Consider the following 16555-nt stretch of genomic DNA (forward strand, 5'->3'; position numbering starts at 1 on the left):
CAGATGGTGTGTCCTCTGGCATCAGAATCACCTCACCCTTGATCTCCAGTGTCCCATACCTGTTTTCCAAGAGCAGCGGGGAGGGTGAGGGGAGGCAAGGAGGTTTAACCTTGTGACTTCTGAGAGGAACCTGCATCCATTCCCCTTTGCTTTTTGGATAACCAGCCTCTGCTGGGGGAGCCTAGAGCCTGCTGACTCTGGTTCATCTCTTTCCTCCTCTGGTTCATCTCTTTCCTACATTCCCTTACATCTCTAAAACTAGCAACCTCGTCCTTCAGTCTGGCCGCCAGGTTAAGCATATAGTCGATCTGCTGACACCTTATGCAAGAGTTGCCCCCATTACCCTGCATCTCAAGAGCCAGGCTCCTGCACGCTCTACAGCCAGATACCTGGACAGCTACCTGTTTGTGTTCTACCTCAGTCTGGGTTGACACTGATTTTTTTAAGGAGTTTTTGCTGCGAGTTACAACCATGCCTGTCCCTGGCCACAGCACCTACTGGACAAAACAAAACAAACCAACCAACCAAACAAACAAAACCAAAACAAACAAATAAAAAAGTGCGGCGGCACGTGAGAGCATGAGAGAGTACGAGAGAATATGGGCTTCCCGCCGAATGGGAGCCCTGCGAACCACAGCTGTGGCTTTTAAAATCTGCCGCTGCCAACGCTGGTATCACGAGCCCCAGGCACGTGAAAAGAAGGCCCCTCCAAGCCTCGCAGCGTGTGCAGGGATCTCTGCGGTGCCGGCGGTTCCCGTAGCCCGGAAAGGAGAGCAGCGGATGGTCCCCAGAGGCTGCTGGTCCCGGTGCGGTCCCGAGAGGGCTTCCTGCCGAATGGGAGCCCCGCAAACCGCGGCTGTGGCTTTTAAAATCTGCCGCTGCTGACACTGGGATCACGAGCCTCAGGCATGTGAAAACACGCTACTCCAAGCCTTGCAGCGTGTGCAGTATCTCCGCGGTGCCGGTGGTTCCCGTAGCCCGAAAAGGAGAGCAGCGGATGGTCCCCCGAGGCTGCTGGTCCTGGTGCGGTCCCGAGAGGGCTTCCTGCTGAATGGGAACACACACACACACACACACATTTGCAGCTGTCATAGTATAGCATCATTCAAATGCCTGATGTTTTGCAAGTTTGGTTTGTAATGTTCTTTATAAGAACTCTTATATCCACAGGAGCTCTTGGTTTTACCTCTAAATTAAGCTAAATGGAAGCTTTCAATTACGTCTTATATTTGCTGCTTATATCTTCCATTAAAGCAGGCTGTTAAAGGTGAGATGGCTGTTCAGACAACAAAAGTGAAATATAAAAATACTGACCTTTAAAAGTGAGTTCTTCCTGTTCTTGTACCGTTATTTTAAAAAGGACACTAAAAATAGTGTTTCCTTTTTGGCTTGAGGTGTCTTCCAGTGGATAAGACTGAAGGTAGAAATGATACGGCATGGCAACAAATGACTTCATTTAACAAACCATTGACACCAAAGCAGACCTAGAATCAAGCGGAAGTATATAAGCAAGGATGTTGAGGCAGATCTTGAATTCAGGCACACTGCTGACATTTAAAAGATACAAAGGATTGTTATTAAGTCCATTCTTTATGTCACTGGTTTTTTTTTATTTCAAGTATAAACTTATCCTGGTTTGAGGCTGGACAGATCCTCTGTTGCCCCTGAAAGGGGCAAAAGAATGACACTCACACAAATAGATTGGATAGTGATGGAAAGTTTAAATGGAAAAGCAGTTAGTGTTTTACAGAAATGACAAAGCATAGTGGGAAAGAATCCCAAAGCATATAGAGTCTACACTACGCCCAAGGGCCCCCGACACTTCCCTTCTCCCCACCTCAGGGTATACCCAAAACCCCCAGGGCTCTTTCTTTCCCCTGCAGGGATCTTTCTTCCTCCCCAGCCCTTCTAGGCTATTCTCAGGCTGGCCAGGTCTGAGACTGCCCTCACCTTCTGGCATTAGGCCTAGCTAGGCCTAATAGGCCTTGAGATACTCCCCCACTGTTACCTGATAAGGAGCATCTCCCAGAAGTGCAGAAAGGGAAGAAAGCAGAAGAGAATGACTTTACAGATTAATTTATATGGCGCAGGGTTTAGCGGTAGAAATAGGCTATTTCCTGTGTCCACCTACTGGGTTGGACACTTGGGACACCAGAGGTATAACTTATGTGGCAGTAACAGGAGACACGCAGCCTAAACTGCCACAACTTGGAGTTATGGTTTGTATTTACAGTTCTATACTGTAGCTTTGCCTTCTATGTCCATCAGTTGTAGTCTGACTTAAAATTGGTCCTCTTGGGTGATGAGCACATTTACTGTAATGGCTATAAGTTGCATAAAAAGCTTTAAAAATCTACAATATGCTGAAATACCAGATAAAATGTTTCAGTAAATCTAGGTGATGTCTGGCTGTATAATTTGGTTTTAAAGAAATGGAAAAGCCATCAAAGTCTGAAAATATTGAAATGGATTTCAAAATGTGTTTTTATTTAGTAAAACACAGGATTCAGTTCAAAGACTAAGTTTTTAAGGTGAATACTAAGTTAATGCCAAGTGTTTTGGATATAGGAAGGGAAAATGCTACCTGTAATACATATTAAGCAAAGTGTTAATGGATAACATTGTTTCTAACTCTTTTAATAGTACCATAGAATATGAAACAGAAGTTGCCCAACATAGTATTTTGATGTTCTTGCTGTTTGGAAAGGTGGACTGGATGAAGTCAGTTATCAATGTTTAACTTGTTTAAAGTGGAATGTGTACTAAAAAGAATAGAAAAAACAGTGACAATAGAAGCATTTAAAAAAAAATCAGAAAAACTTACATTTCTGTAATGTAGCTCCACTACAAAATTAGTCTAAGCTAAGCTATTGTAGGAAAAATGCAGATCTAAAATGTTGAATTTTTTTCAACATTGTTGTAGTATAGCTGTTGTAATTACCTTGAGCAATGCTTTCTGGACCAGATGTAAGCAGGCGAAGACATTTATTATGTTATACAGTAAAGTTATATAGTCTATCAGAAGGCGTGTTACATCTCAATTGTTCATTTTCTACTGGCATATCTGCAATTAAGGCATACAATAGGTCAAAATAATAAAACAATATTTTAACACATCCAACCAAATTCTGCCTAGTTTCTCTCCTTCAGTTACAATTTTCTAAAATTCTTTGCGTACACAGAAGCAAGCAAGATAAAACTATAGAGCAAAAGCAGAAGTTCTGTAATGCAGCGTGTGTAACAGACTCCAATTACTCTTAGCTTTAGTAACTTGATGGTACAGAATAACATAAAAGAAAAGTGGGGAAATTCCAGAATCAGCTGACTTGCACTGAAAACAAAGGGGATGGGAATGATATTAACCACATTTCAAATGTTTTTAGGAGAGTTGCCCAAGAATTACTTGTCAAAGAATTGTTGTAGAGTGAAAAGAGGGGGAGGACAAGAAAGAACTTTGCACAGTGTCCTGGAAGAGGCATTAACAAGCCAGCTAAACCTGTGTGAGCCACTGCCCTTTTTCCTCCCTCTGCATTTGCAGGGTCTGGATTTGAGGTCAAGGAGCCAATAGGCAGGCATCATTAAAGCTGGTTAGAGGGGGTGGAAGCTGGACCCCGAGCCTCACATTTCAGAGAGGCAACTGCATGTGTCAGAGGCTGTTTGAGGTGTGTGCAGTTTTTCCTGCCAGACAACATTTTGAACTGATTGGTGGGAGTTTACAGGGGAAAATTTCGGAGCCCACATCTTTGTTCTTTTTATATCACTCTGTCTCATGTTCTCCCCCCCCTTTTGTTAATGGGATTCAAGCTGTCGACGAGCATCTATTTGCTCCTGTCTTCAGGGAAATTCGCTTCTTTCGTCCTAGCAGCATGATGTTTAGGTCTCCACCACATCAGTGTGCTCTCTCTCACTCGCTTCCTCTAATTTTGGATACTACCATTAGGACTATTCCTGCCCTTTGGGATTACAACTACGAACTCAGAGCATCGCTTCATTCAGCAAACGTTTTGGTAGTTAACAGCTTGGTGGTTCGTGAGTAACTTACACTAGTGTACCTGGTTATTTCTAAGGTTTGTAGCTTGTTTACCTGTTGGTTAACTCTGTTGTGAACTTCAGGTGGTCCATCTCACCACCCAGGCAGCATTGCTGATTGTTTATTGCGTATAAGAAAATTCCATTTGTTCCTCTGTATTGCAAGTTCTGATTTTCTAGACTGTTATCCCACTGTTTATTAGCATCCTTTCATGTGTAATTAACCTATCATTGACCAGAATCAATTGGCTCAGACAAATATTTTTTTGGTATTTAATAAACCATATTTATATTTTATCCTATTTCCAGCTTACCAATTTGATTAAAAACTTAATCACACAGTGGTTTTCCTTCTGTGAAGAATGGGAGGGCAGAAAACATTCATCAGAATACATCAGAGGAAATGATTGAGAAATAATTGGAAAACCTCAGAGGGGCAACATTACAAGAGTAGGATGACCGAAACAGTGTATGGTTTCAGTGTCAAAAAAAAAGCAAAGACTAGTTTGGGTTGGAAAGGACCTTAAAGATCACCTAGTCCCAACCTTCCTGTCATTGACAGGGACAGCTTCAACTAGACCCAGTTGCTCAAGGCCTCATCCAACCTGGCCTTGAATGGTGTTCTGCTCTCAAACATCTAGAAAGCAGTTGCCCATATTGCTGGATGATTAAAGAGTCTGATGGAACATTGTAGCCAAATGTGTTAATAGGAGCTGGGTTGCACTGAAAGTAAAAACGAGGAGCTTGAGGCTGTATGTGTACACTTACATACTCCTAAGCATAGAGGAAATTTGGAACAGAGTTCTGTGAATATTCTTAATGTCATTTGACTATAGTCTGAATTAGAATCCTGTTGTGTTTCTGTGATATTCTGCAACTCCACACACTGACAGTAAGGAAATGTTGCAATTTCATAGTTCTTTCACCAAGCAAAGTGAAAGAAGCTGCCTGAACAAGAAAGCTTTTATGTGTTGTGTTTCTTTATTAATATTTTCAGTAAAAAAAAATCAGAGTTCCTCATGTATTCCTGTATGAATATTAGCTATGATATGCTGGAATTATTTCCTCCTTTCATTTTATCATTTTGCTAGACTCTTGCCTGCTGAAGCCCCTGTTAATCTGTTCTCTCAATGGTGATCAAGGAGCTACAAGTGCTAAAATGTATAGGAATTTTGAGAACAGTGTAACAGCTTGAACCTTATGCAAAATGGAGCAAGCCATGATTTACTATAGTGCTTTACATTAGCCTATTTTTTAGAAACTCAACAAATTGTTGAAGTATTAAGTACTAGAATGCTCTTAGAAGTCTATTTCAGGCTAGAATATTGTAGTGTAGAGCTTGATACATTTAAGGATGTTGTTAGATTATGCAGAAAAAAATTAGAGAGGGAAAGGCCCAGTTAGAACTTAAGCTGGCCACCTCTGTAAAAAATAATAAAAAGCATTTTTACAAATATATTAATGCTAAAAAGAGGGACAAGAATAACCTCCACTCCTTATTGGACCTGGAGGGTAATACTGTATGTAACTAAAGATGAGGAAAAGGCTGAGGTTCTAAATACCTTCTTTGCCTCAATTTTCAACAGTAAGGCAGGAGGAGTTCATGACAAGTGGCCTCCTGAGCTGGTTGATGGGGTCAGGGAGCAGTGTATTGCCCTGGAAATCCATGAGGAATTAGTTCAGGACTTGCTGAGCCACGTGGATACTCAAAAGTCCATGGGACCAGATGGCATCCATCCTAGGGTGCTGAGAGAGCTGGCAGATGAGCTGACCATGCCACTCTCCATCATTTTCCACCAGTCCTGGCTCACTGGAGAGGTCCCAGACAACTGGAAACTGGCCAATGAGGTCCCCATCCACAAGAAGGGTTGGATGGAGAAATCTGGAAACTACAGGCCTGTCAGCCTGACCTCAGTGCCAGGGAAAATTATGGAGCAGATTATCTTGGTGGCAATAACTGTGCACCTGAAGGATGGCCAAGGGATCAGTTCCAGCCAACATGGATTTAGGAAGGGCTGGTCCTGCCTTTCCAACCTGATCTCCTTCTATGATCAGGTGACCTGCCTGGTGGATGTTGGGGAGGGCTGTGGATGTAGTCTAGCTGGACTTCAGCAAGGCCTTTGACACTGTCCCCCACAGCAAACTGCTGTCTAAGCTGTCAGCTCGTGGCTTGGACAGCAGCACTCTGTGCTGGGTTAGGAAATGGCTGGAGGGCCACACCCAGAGAGTGGTGGTGAATGGTGCCACATCCAGGTGGTGGCCAGTCACTAGTGGTGTCCCCCAGGGATCAGTTCTGGGCCCCCGTCCTGTTTAATATCTTCATTGATGAGCAAATATGCAGATAACACCAAGTTGGGAGCAGATGTTGATCTGTTAGAGGGTAGAAGGACTCTGCAGAGGGACCTCGACTGACTGGACAGATGGGCAGAGTCCAACATGATGGCATTCAACAAATCCAAGTGCCAGGTGCTGCACTTTGGCCACAATAACCACATGCTTGTACTCTCCACTGATTAGGCCACACCTTGAGCATTGTGTCCAGTTCTGGGTCCCTCAATTTAAGAAGGACATCGAGACACTTGAAGGTGTCCAGAGAAGGGCAACAAGGCTGGTGAGAGGTCTTGAGCACAAGCCCTATGAGGACATGCTGAGGGAGCTGGGGTTGTTTAGCCTGGAGAAGAGGAGGCCCAGGGGAGACCTTATGGCTCTCCACAACTACCTGAAGGGTGGTTATAGCCAAGAGGGTGTTGGTCTCTTCTCCCAGGCAACCAGCACCAGAACAAGAGGACACAATCTCAAGTTGCACCAGGGGAAGTTTAGGCTTGAGGTGAGGAGGAAGTTCTTTACTGAGAGAGTCATTTGCCATTGGAATGGGCTGTCCAGGGAGGTGATGATTGTTATGCATATGAATGATGATTTATAATAAGGCAAATATGATATTAATAAAATGATTAATTATTATTTTTAATATTTTTAATGGCAAAAAAATAGTAGGCACAGTGTATGGATATAGTGTATTTACGATGGAGTAAAGTATATGGGCAATATTAACAATTTAAACAGTATTAAGCAAAATGTGAAAATACCACTGGGAAAGACAATCTGCCACTTGTCCACTAGAAGAGACTTGACAGGAACCTTGCCAAAATGGCAGCAGTTAAAGACAGATAGAACCTTTTACAAAGAGGTTTTATACAGATAAACAATTATTCCCAATATTATTTCTCTGGAATTCTCTCTGGGGCTGCAATATAGTCCAAGTTACACAGAGCAATGGGAGTTTCACCCACATAGAGGGGTGTTGCTGCAATAGCCTGCTTCTCTTGGTACTTTGCTGCAAGGTCTGGATTTAAGAAGCAGGCACTTAATCTGGAAGCGACTTATCACTGCAGGGGACGGTTCTCATGTCTTGCCCCTTTTGCCTGGCAAGAAACTTCTGTCTCCTCCTGGGCGTTCATGACACAAAGAGGCTGACTATGGTTTCACGGCAGATTACATGAAGGACCTTGCATCTTTCTGGGTAAACTAAGGCTTCTTTTCCTGGATCTTGAGCAAAGCAAGGCACCTCGTTTACATTTTGGCTTTGCTTTTATCATTTGCCTGAGGATCAATTTGGCCAATCAGCAACCAATAGAAAGGGATTTCACCAGGCCATGACTGTATAAGGTAAAGACATAAGCCTAATATAAGTGAAGCTTGTTGTGACCGTTTTAGGCTGTGCCTTTAAGAAAGGGACAGCTGCTGGAACGCTCTGGCTGAATGTTTTGAAAACATTCAGATATTCTAAATTAATTTCATTGGTAGATAGGTAAAATGCAACTGTAAGTTTTAGTTCTGTTTGAGTCTCGGTCAGTTCTGTTCTGTCTGTCTTTTCAGCCTGTCTGCTTCTGAGCAACAGCTGCGGGACCTGTTAACCTTGAGATAACAGATAAGAAAAAAATAGTTCTTGCATGTGCTTTGAGCTAACAGAATTTTCCTCCTTAATAATTACCTTTTCTCTCTCTCTAACCCTTTTTGGGAAAAAAGGGAGGTAGGGGGAGAGAGAGGGTACAGGGCGGGGGACCCTCCTCTAGCTGGAGGAGGGAGTTTTGTTCTGTATTACGTTCTTTGCTGTATATTCCTGTATATATATTGTAAATACTGTATATTGTGTATATATTCACTGCATTTCATCCTGCTTGTAAATACAGCTTTAATTCATCTCTGCTTCTCCGACTGAGTTAGCCGTGGTTTCTTTGTGGGGGAGGGAAAACTGAACTTTTTCTCACCACCACACTTGTGCAGTGCAAGTGCTTGTTTACCACAAAAGGAGGATGTATCCCTTGTATACCAGACTTTCTGATGCCTTGGTTCTTTGTCTTTTTCCCATGTTCCCTGGACCCCTGCAGGAGGGAGGGGGAGAGAGGGATCATGCCTGGACATGACTTGTTCTGGGTTTGTGGTGGGACCATTTGGCCCTACCACCACAATGATAAGGAGATAACTGGGGAAAAAACAGTATCAGACAAAGAAATGCTGATGGGAATATCAGTTAAAATTATAGACAGCCTTTAATGGAAATGGTAGCAGTCTTTATTTAGTAATGTGAAACAGAACTACAAGTACAGCAGGAAAAGAATTCATCACTTCAAGGAGCAGAGGTGATCTGTAAAGATTGTTCTAATCTGTAGATTTTGTATTTCAGAGGTGATCAAGTATTTAATTAAAACAAACATTTCAGAGGGATTTTTAGGCTAGATTACCCATTTCTCGTAGACTCATTAGGTTGGAAAAGATCTTTTAGACCATTGTGTTCAACTTTAAACTTAATTCTGCCAAGTCCATCACTAATTTATGTCCCTAATTGCTACATCTTTTAGTCATAGGAAGATTTTGATGTGTCTCCAGGTACATTAACCAGAAAAGGTGAGTTAAAGAAAGCATCCTCCCTTGATGAGCAACACTGGGGAACTTGTAGCAGTGGATGAGGAGAAGGCTGAGATTCTCAACCATTTTTGCCTCAGTCTTCACTGGTGTGGTAGGTTGAAGTTTCCCCCCCCAGCATTAAGTTTTAGCCAGACCAACTCAGTTAGGAGCAAATGAAACTGTATGTACATGCAAAAACTACACTCCACAATGGAATGCAATGAATATGTACAAAATATTATATATTCTAGATATTTACCCAATGAATTTGTTTAGAATAATCTTTTGTTTTCCTTTTTACACCTAATAGTGGTTTATTTATACTTTTCTACTTTTCTACTCAAAATTTGTAATTAAATTTTAAAGGCATAGCCTAAAACCACCACAATCCACCCTTCTAAACAATTTCATTGGCTGCTAATACTACCCATCTAATCCCAGGCAGCCAGGAGGGCCAATGGCATCCTGGCCTGCATCAGGAACAGTGTGGCCAGCAGGAGCAGGGAGGTCATTCTGCCCCTGTACACTGCACTGGTTAGGCCACACCTCAAGTACTGTGTCCAGTTCTGGGCCCCTCAGTTTAGGAAGGATGTTGACTTGCTGGAGCGTGTCCAGAGAAGGGCAACAAAGTTGGTGAGGGGTTTGGAACACAAGCCCTATGAGGAGAGACTGAGGGAGCTGGAGTTGCTTAGCCTGGAGAAGAGAAGACTCAGGGGTGACCTTATTGCTGTCTACAACTACCTGAAGGGAGGTTGTAGACAGGCAGAGGTTGGTCTCTTCTCCTGGGCAACCAGCACTAGAACAAGACAACACAGTCTCAAGCTGCGCCAGGGGAAGTTTAGGCTGGAGGTTAGGAGGAAGTTCTACACACAGAGAGTGATTGCCCATTGGAATGGGCTGCCCAAGGAGGTGGTAGAGTCACCATCACTGGAGGTGTTCAGGAGGAGACTTGATAGGGTGCTTGGTTGCATGGTTTAGTTGATTGGGTGTTGATGGATGATAGGTTGGACGTGATGATCTTGAAGGTCTCTTCCAACCTGGTTTATTCTATTCTATTCTAAAACAATATCTACTATGATGAGTAAGTAAAGTTCACAGTCCATTCTGGCTATCTCAGATGTAGATGTTTCAGAAGTCACAAAAACAGGAAACAGGAAAACAGAAAACAGTTTGTCTCTCTGCAGGCAAGGCGAAGAAAAGGAGCAGGTACTCTCAGTTGACTCAGGGCTCTCAAGGTTCTTAGAGTTCATGCACTGTAAATTCCTCATGGATTCTTCTCTTGGGCATGATGTATCTGTACAGTACTCTGAATTTAAACTCTCTCAGCTAAAGTTAGATTTCTTTGTGGAATACACTGAATTTCACCATTCTCTTGCATTACCCAGTAAATGTGACCAGGAACTTCAGCAGAAACCACCCCTCAGACAGGTTTGGCCTCTCCAGAAGGAGAAAATACACAGTTTTCCCTAACAGATTATTTTCTCTGACAACAGGAACTCTATCACCTTCTGCTTTTCGTAGCAAATCTGAGTGTGCAGGTTGAGCTCAATTCACTGAACCTCTACTATTTACCAGCCAGGTTGCTTGTGCTAGATGTTTCTGCTAGTTTTTCAAAGACCCACCCCACATGGCTTTGAGAGTGGTCTTCAGCAAACTGTTGTAGTGTTCAGTCTTCCCTGCAGCTGGTGCATAGTAGGGAATGTGGAATATCCACTCAATGCTGTGCACTTTGGCCTGGTTTTCCACAGCACTGTTTTTGAAATGCGTTCCGTTTTCTGACTCAGTTCTCTCGGGAGTTCCATGTCTCCACAGGATTTGTCTCTCCAGACCAAGAATGGTATTACATGCAGTTGCATGTGGAACTGGATAAGTTTCCAACCATCTAGTGCTTGCCTCTAACATAGTCAGTATGTATTGCTTAGCAGATTGAGAATGAGGAAGAGTGATACAGTCAATCTGCCAGGCCTCGCCATACTTGTACTTGGACCATCTGTCACCATATCACAAGGGCTTAATTCACTTTGCCTGCTTAATAGCAATACAAATGTCACAGTCATGGATGACTTGTGTGATAGCATCCATGGAAATGTCTATGGATCTGTCATGAGCCCACTGGTAAGTTGCATCTCTGCCTTGATGTTCTGATGAATCGTGAGCCCATCAAACTAAGAACATCTCAGCTTAGTGTTTCCAGTCAAGATCAAAATCAGAGTCCATGTCTACTTGTGAAACTCTTGCAGCTAGATTTGCCTGATGGTTGTGGTGCTGTTCCTCAGTAGCTTTGCTCTTAGGAATGTGAGCATCAATGTGTTTCACTTTCACTGGAATTATCTTGATTTGAGCAGCAATGTCTTGCCACAGCAGCCCAAATAGGCTTTCTTTTTCTCTGCCAACCATTCTTTTTCCAGTCCTTTAGCCAATCCCACAGAGCATTGGCTACCATCCATGAGTCAGTGTAGAGATAAAGCTTTGGCCATCTCTCATGTTCAGCTACGTCAAGAGCTAGCTGGGCAGCTTTTACCTCTGCAAATTAACTGGATTCTCCTTCTCCATCCTTTGCCTCTGCAACTCGGTGTGTTGGACTCCACACTGCAGACTTCCATCTTCACTTGTTCCCAACAAGATGGCAGGAGCCATCTATGAACAAAGCATATTTCTTTTCATCATCAGAAAGGTCATTGTAAGGAGGAGCTTCCTCAGCACAAGTTACTCTCTCCTCTGGAAGTTTAGTACAGTTGGTACCTTCAGGCCAACTGGTGATCACCTCCACCAGACCAGGTCTTTCAAGATTTCCCATTCGAGCTCTCTGTGTTATCAGAGCCATCCACTTAGACCATGTGGCATCTGTGGCATGATGTGGTGTGGAACCTTTACCTTTGAACATCCAATTCAGAACTGGCAATCTAAGAGGTAAAAGAAGTTGTGACTCAGTTCCAATTACTTCAGAAGCACCTTTTACTCCTTCATAGGCAGCTAGAATCTCTTTCTCTGTTGGAGTATAATTTGCCTCTGAGCCTCTGTAACCTTGACTTCAGAAACCAAGAGGTCATCCACGCGTCTCACCTGGAGCTCTTTGCCATAAGCACCAGGTTGTCACTTGCAACTGTTTACAGGATGTTCTTAATGTCTGGACCAGTTCAGACAGGTGCCAGATCCACTGCTTGGACTACTTATCGCTTTATCTGGTCAAAGGTTACTTGTTGCTCAGGACCCCAGTGGAAACTGTTTCTCTTTCGAGTCACATCATACAGAGGTTTCACAATCTGACTGTATCCATGAATGTGCAGTCACCAAAATCCTACTATAGTTTCTTTCTTCTTCATGGGATTTGCCATGGTAGTGACTCTGTTTACCACATCCACTAGAATGTGTCGGTGTCCATCCTGCCACCGCACTCCCAGAAACTGGATCTCTCTGGCAGGTTCTTTTACCTTGTCTCTCTTGATGGCCGCACCGGCTTTCAGGAGAATGTCAATGATTTTGTTACCTTTTTTGAAGAATTCTTCAGCAGTTTTACCCCAGATGAAGATATCATCAATGAACTGGATATGTCCTGGAGCACCACCTTTCTCCAAAGCATCATAGATCACTGCATGACAGATGGTTGAACTGTGAACCCAGCCTTGAGGCAATTTGTTAAAATTGTATTGGACTCCTCTCCAGGTGATGGCAAACTGAGGCCTGCATTCCTCTGCTATGGGCATAGAGAAGAAAGCATTAGCAATGTCTATGGTAGCGTATCATTTAGCCTCTTTGCATTCCAGATCATACTGGAGTTCCATCATGCCTGGTACTGCCACACTCATAGGTGGAGTTACTTCATTCAGGGCATGGTAGTCGATTGTCAGATGCCAGTCTCCATTCTGCTTTCGCACAGGCCACACTGGACTGTTGAAAGGTGAATGAGTTGTGCTGATGATTTTCTGACTCTCCAGCTGATGAATCAGATTCTGAATGGGCAACAGAGTCACGGTTGGTTCTGTATTGTCTGTGATGGACAGCCTGAGAAGCAACGAGTGTTTTTTCATTTTTATTTGACAACTGTGGGAAGAAGATAGAGACCTTAGTCTGACAGCAGTCAATGCTTATTACTAATTTATAAAAATCAAGTAATAATTGTATACATGATTAACCAGAGGAGGGATGGCAATGATTTTAGCCAGTAGTTGGAACCACAGGACATACACAAAGTACCTCTTGAGGACAACTTAGGAAAACAAATCCAAACAAATTGGTATCTGCAATATTCTGTTTGCACAAATGAGAACTTTTCTATCTTTGATTTGGAAAATTCATATTTAATCCTTATTTTGGGCTGAAATAATAATAATCATGATTCATAGTTGTCAGAAGCTTTAATTTCCTGCAAAGAAAAGGCCAGCAATGCTGTTCAGTGGGGCAAATGCTGTTCAGTGGGGCAATTTCAACACAGCAAGTGATTGTTCCAATTAAATCTCCCATTGAAACCAAATGTTTTCTGTGATTGGAACACTGAATCTGTCCTTAATCATCTAGATAAGATGATGTCACCAGGATGCTATAAACTCTCCAAAAGGTTAAATATTCACTACCAATGCAAATTTAATCTGGAAGTTAGAAAACAAAAAAGCTGCCCTTTATAGTTCTGTGATCACCACTATTTAGTATGAACTGTAACTAAATAATATAGCTGAAGAAATAAAATCTGTATTAGAAGTGTGTTAAATATAGTGGGTTGTTGGTTTTTTTTTAATACTGGGTAGATAACATCTCAAGAATGATTCTGGGATAATTTATGGTAGGGTGCTCTTCTGCACTTGGTCACAGATGACACTGAAGAGTGGCCTGAAGATGGATTACTTGGACATTTCTGTAGTTACAATTACAATACAGTTAGGTTTATAATGGTAATGGGAGAGAGGAGATCAGGTAGATCACACATGCAGTATTTATCCACATAAATACAGCATGTATTTTAATTATGTAAAAATATGGCAGTCTCAAAACAAAGAAGCCTACAGACAAGGTGATCCAAGAATGTCATGTTTGACTCATTAGAAAAAAATTGAGTAGATGTTGCAGGGGAAAGATTTACATTAAGAAATTAAAAGCTTGCTTTAAATGCAGAAGACAAGACAGCCAATATATGGACTGGTTGAAACTGGAAACGGGAACGTAAGATGGTATGAAAAATCACTTTGCTAAGGAAACTAAAGGTGATAGTGCAAAGTTTTCTAACTGTATCTAAAGAAGAAAGACATCTAGGGAACTAGTGAGAATGCACAAGGAAAATGTGTCAAAAAGGTGCTCAGGTGATGAGACCATGAAAGAAATTTGGTAAATTCCTTGTGTAGGTTTTTACTGCTGAAGAGGTTGGGCGAAGTCTCATGCATGCAACAAATCCTTTAGAAAATAGAATAGAATAAATCAAGTTAGAAGAGACCTTCAAGATCATCACGTCCAACCTATCATCCATCAACACCTAATCAACTAAACCATGCAACCAAGCACCCTATCAAGTCTCCTCCTGAAAACCTCCAGTGATGGTGACTCCACCGCCTCCTCGGACAGCCCATTCCAATGGGCAATCACTCTCTGTGTGTAGAACTTCCTCCTAACCTCCAGCCTAAACCTCCCCTGGTGCAGCCTGAGACTGTGTCCTCTTGTTCTGATGCTGGTTGCCCAGGAGAAGAGACCAATCTCTGCCTGTCTACAACCTCCCTTCAGGTAGTTGTAGACAGCAATAAGGTCACCCCTGAGTCTTCTCTTCTTCAGGCTAAGCAGCCCCAGCTCCCTCAGTCTCTCCTCACAGGGCTTGTGTTCCAAACCCCTCAACAACTTTGGTGCCCTTTGCTGGACACGCTCCAGCATGTCAACATCCTTCCTAAATTGAGGGGCCCAGAACTGGATGCAGTACTTGAGGTGTGGCCTAACCAGTGCAGTGTACAGGGGCACAATGACCTCCCTGCTCCTGCTGGCCACGCTGTTCTTGATACAGGCCAGGATGCCATTGGCCCTCCTGGCTGCCTGGGCACACCGCAGGCTCATGTTCAGCCTACCATCGACCAGTACCCCCAGGTCCCTCTCTGCCTGGCCGCTCTCCAGCCACTCTAACCCCAGCCTGTAGCTCTGCATGGAGTTGTTGTGGCCAATGTGCAGAACCTGGCACTTGGATGTGTTAAATCTCATGCCATTGGATTCTGCCCATCTGTCCAGCCTGTTGAGGTCTCTCTGCAAAGCATCTCTAGTCTCCTGCAGATCAACACCTGGCCCCAGCTTCGTGTCGTCCGCACATTTACTGATGATGGACTCAATGCCCTCATCCAGATCATCAATAAAGATGTTAAAGAGCATGGGACCCAGAACTGATCCTTGGGGCACACCACTACTGACTGGCCACCAGTTGCATGTGGCACCATTCACCACCACTGGCTCTCCAGCCAGTTCCTAACCCATCGCAGTGTGCTCCTGTCCAAGCCATGGGCTGACAGCTTGGCCGGGAGTTTGCTGTGGGGGACAGTGTCAAAGGCCTTGCTGAGGTCCAGATAGACTACATCCACAGGCCTCCCCACATCCACCAGGGGGGTCAACTGATCATAGAAGGAGATCAGGTTGGTCAGGCAGGACCACCCCTTCCTAAATCCATGCTGGCTGGGCCTGATCCCTTGGCCATCCTCTAAGTGCTGTGTGATTGCACTCAAGATGATCTGTTCCATAACCTTGCCTTGCACTGAGGTCAGGCTGACAGGCCTGTAATTCCCTGGCTCATCCAACCGGCCCTTCTTGTGGATGGGCACCACGTTGGCCAGCTTCCAGTCTTCTGGGACCTCTCCAGTGAGCCAGGACTGCTGAAACATGATGGAGAGTGGCTTGGCCAGCTCATCTGCCAGCTCTCTCAGCACCCTAGGATGGATCCCATCTGGTCCCATGCACTTGTGGGGATCCAAGCGGCTGAGGAGATCTCTAACTAGTCCCTTGTCCTGGAACAGAGGGAAACTATGCAGTTCCCTGGCTCCTTCTGCCAGCTCTGCAGGCCAGCTGTCTGGAAGACATTCTGTCCTGCTAGTAAAAATTGAGGCAAAGAAGGTGTTAAGTACCGCTGCCTTTTCCTCATCTTTTGTTACAATGTCCCCCTCCATGTCCACCAAGGAGTGGAAGTTGTCCTTGCCCTTCCTCTTGCTATTCATGTATTTATAGAAGGACTTTTTGTTGTCCTTCACAGCAGAGGCCAGTTTAAGCTCCAAATGTGCTTTTGCCTCCCTAATTTTCTTCCTACAAGACCTAGCAACATCCTTAAACATTCCGTGGGTTGCCTCACCTTTCTTCCAAAGATGATACACCCTCTTTTTGTCGCTCAGCTCTATTAAAAGTTCATTACCCATCCAGGCTGGCTGTCTGCCCCAGTGGCTCATCTTCCAGCACATTGACACAGCCTGTTCCTGCGTCTTCAACAGTTCTTCCTTGAAGTAGCTCCAGCTCTCCTGGACCCCTTTGTTTTTAAGGGCTGTTTCCCAAGGAACCTTCTGAGTTAGTTCCTTGAGTAACCTGAAGTCTGCCCTCCAGAAGTCCAGAGTGGAGGTCTTCTTGCTGCCCCTCTTAGCTTGACTGAATACTGAAAATTCAATCATCTCATGGTCACTGG

Source organism: Dryobates pubescens, chromosome Z (genome assembly GCF_014839835.1).
Source record: "Dryobates pubescens isolate bDryPub1 chromosome Z, bDryPub1.pri, whole genome shotgun sequence".
NCBI lineage: Eukaryota > Metazoa > Chordata > Aves > Piciformes > Picidae > Dryobates > Dryobates pubescens.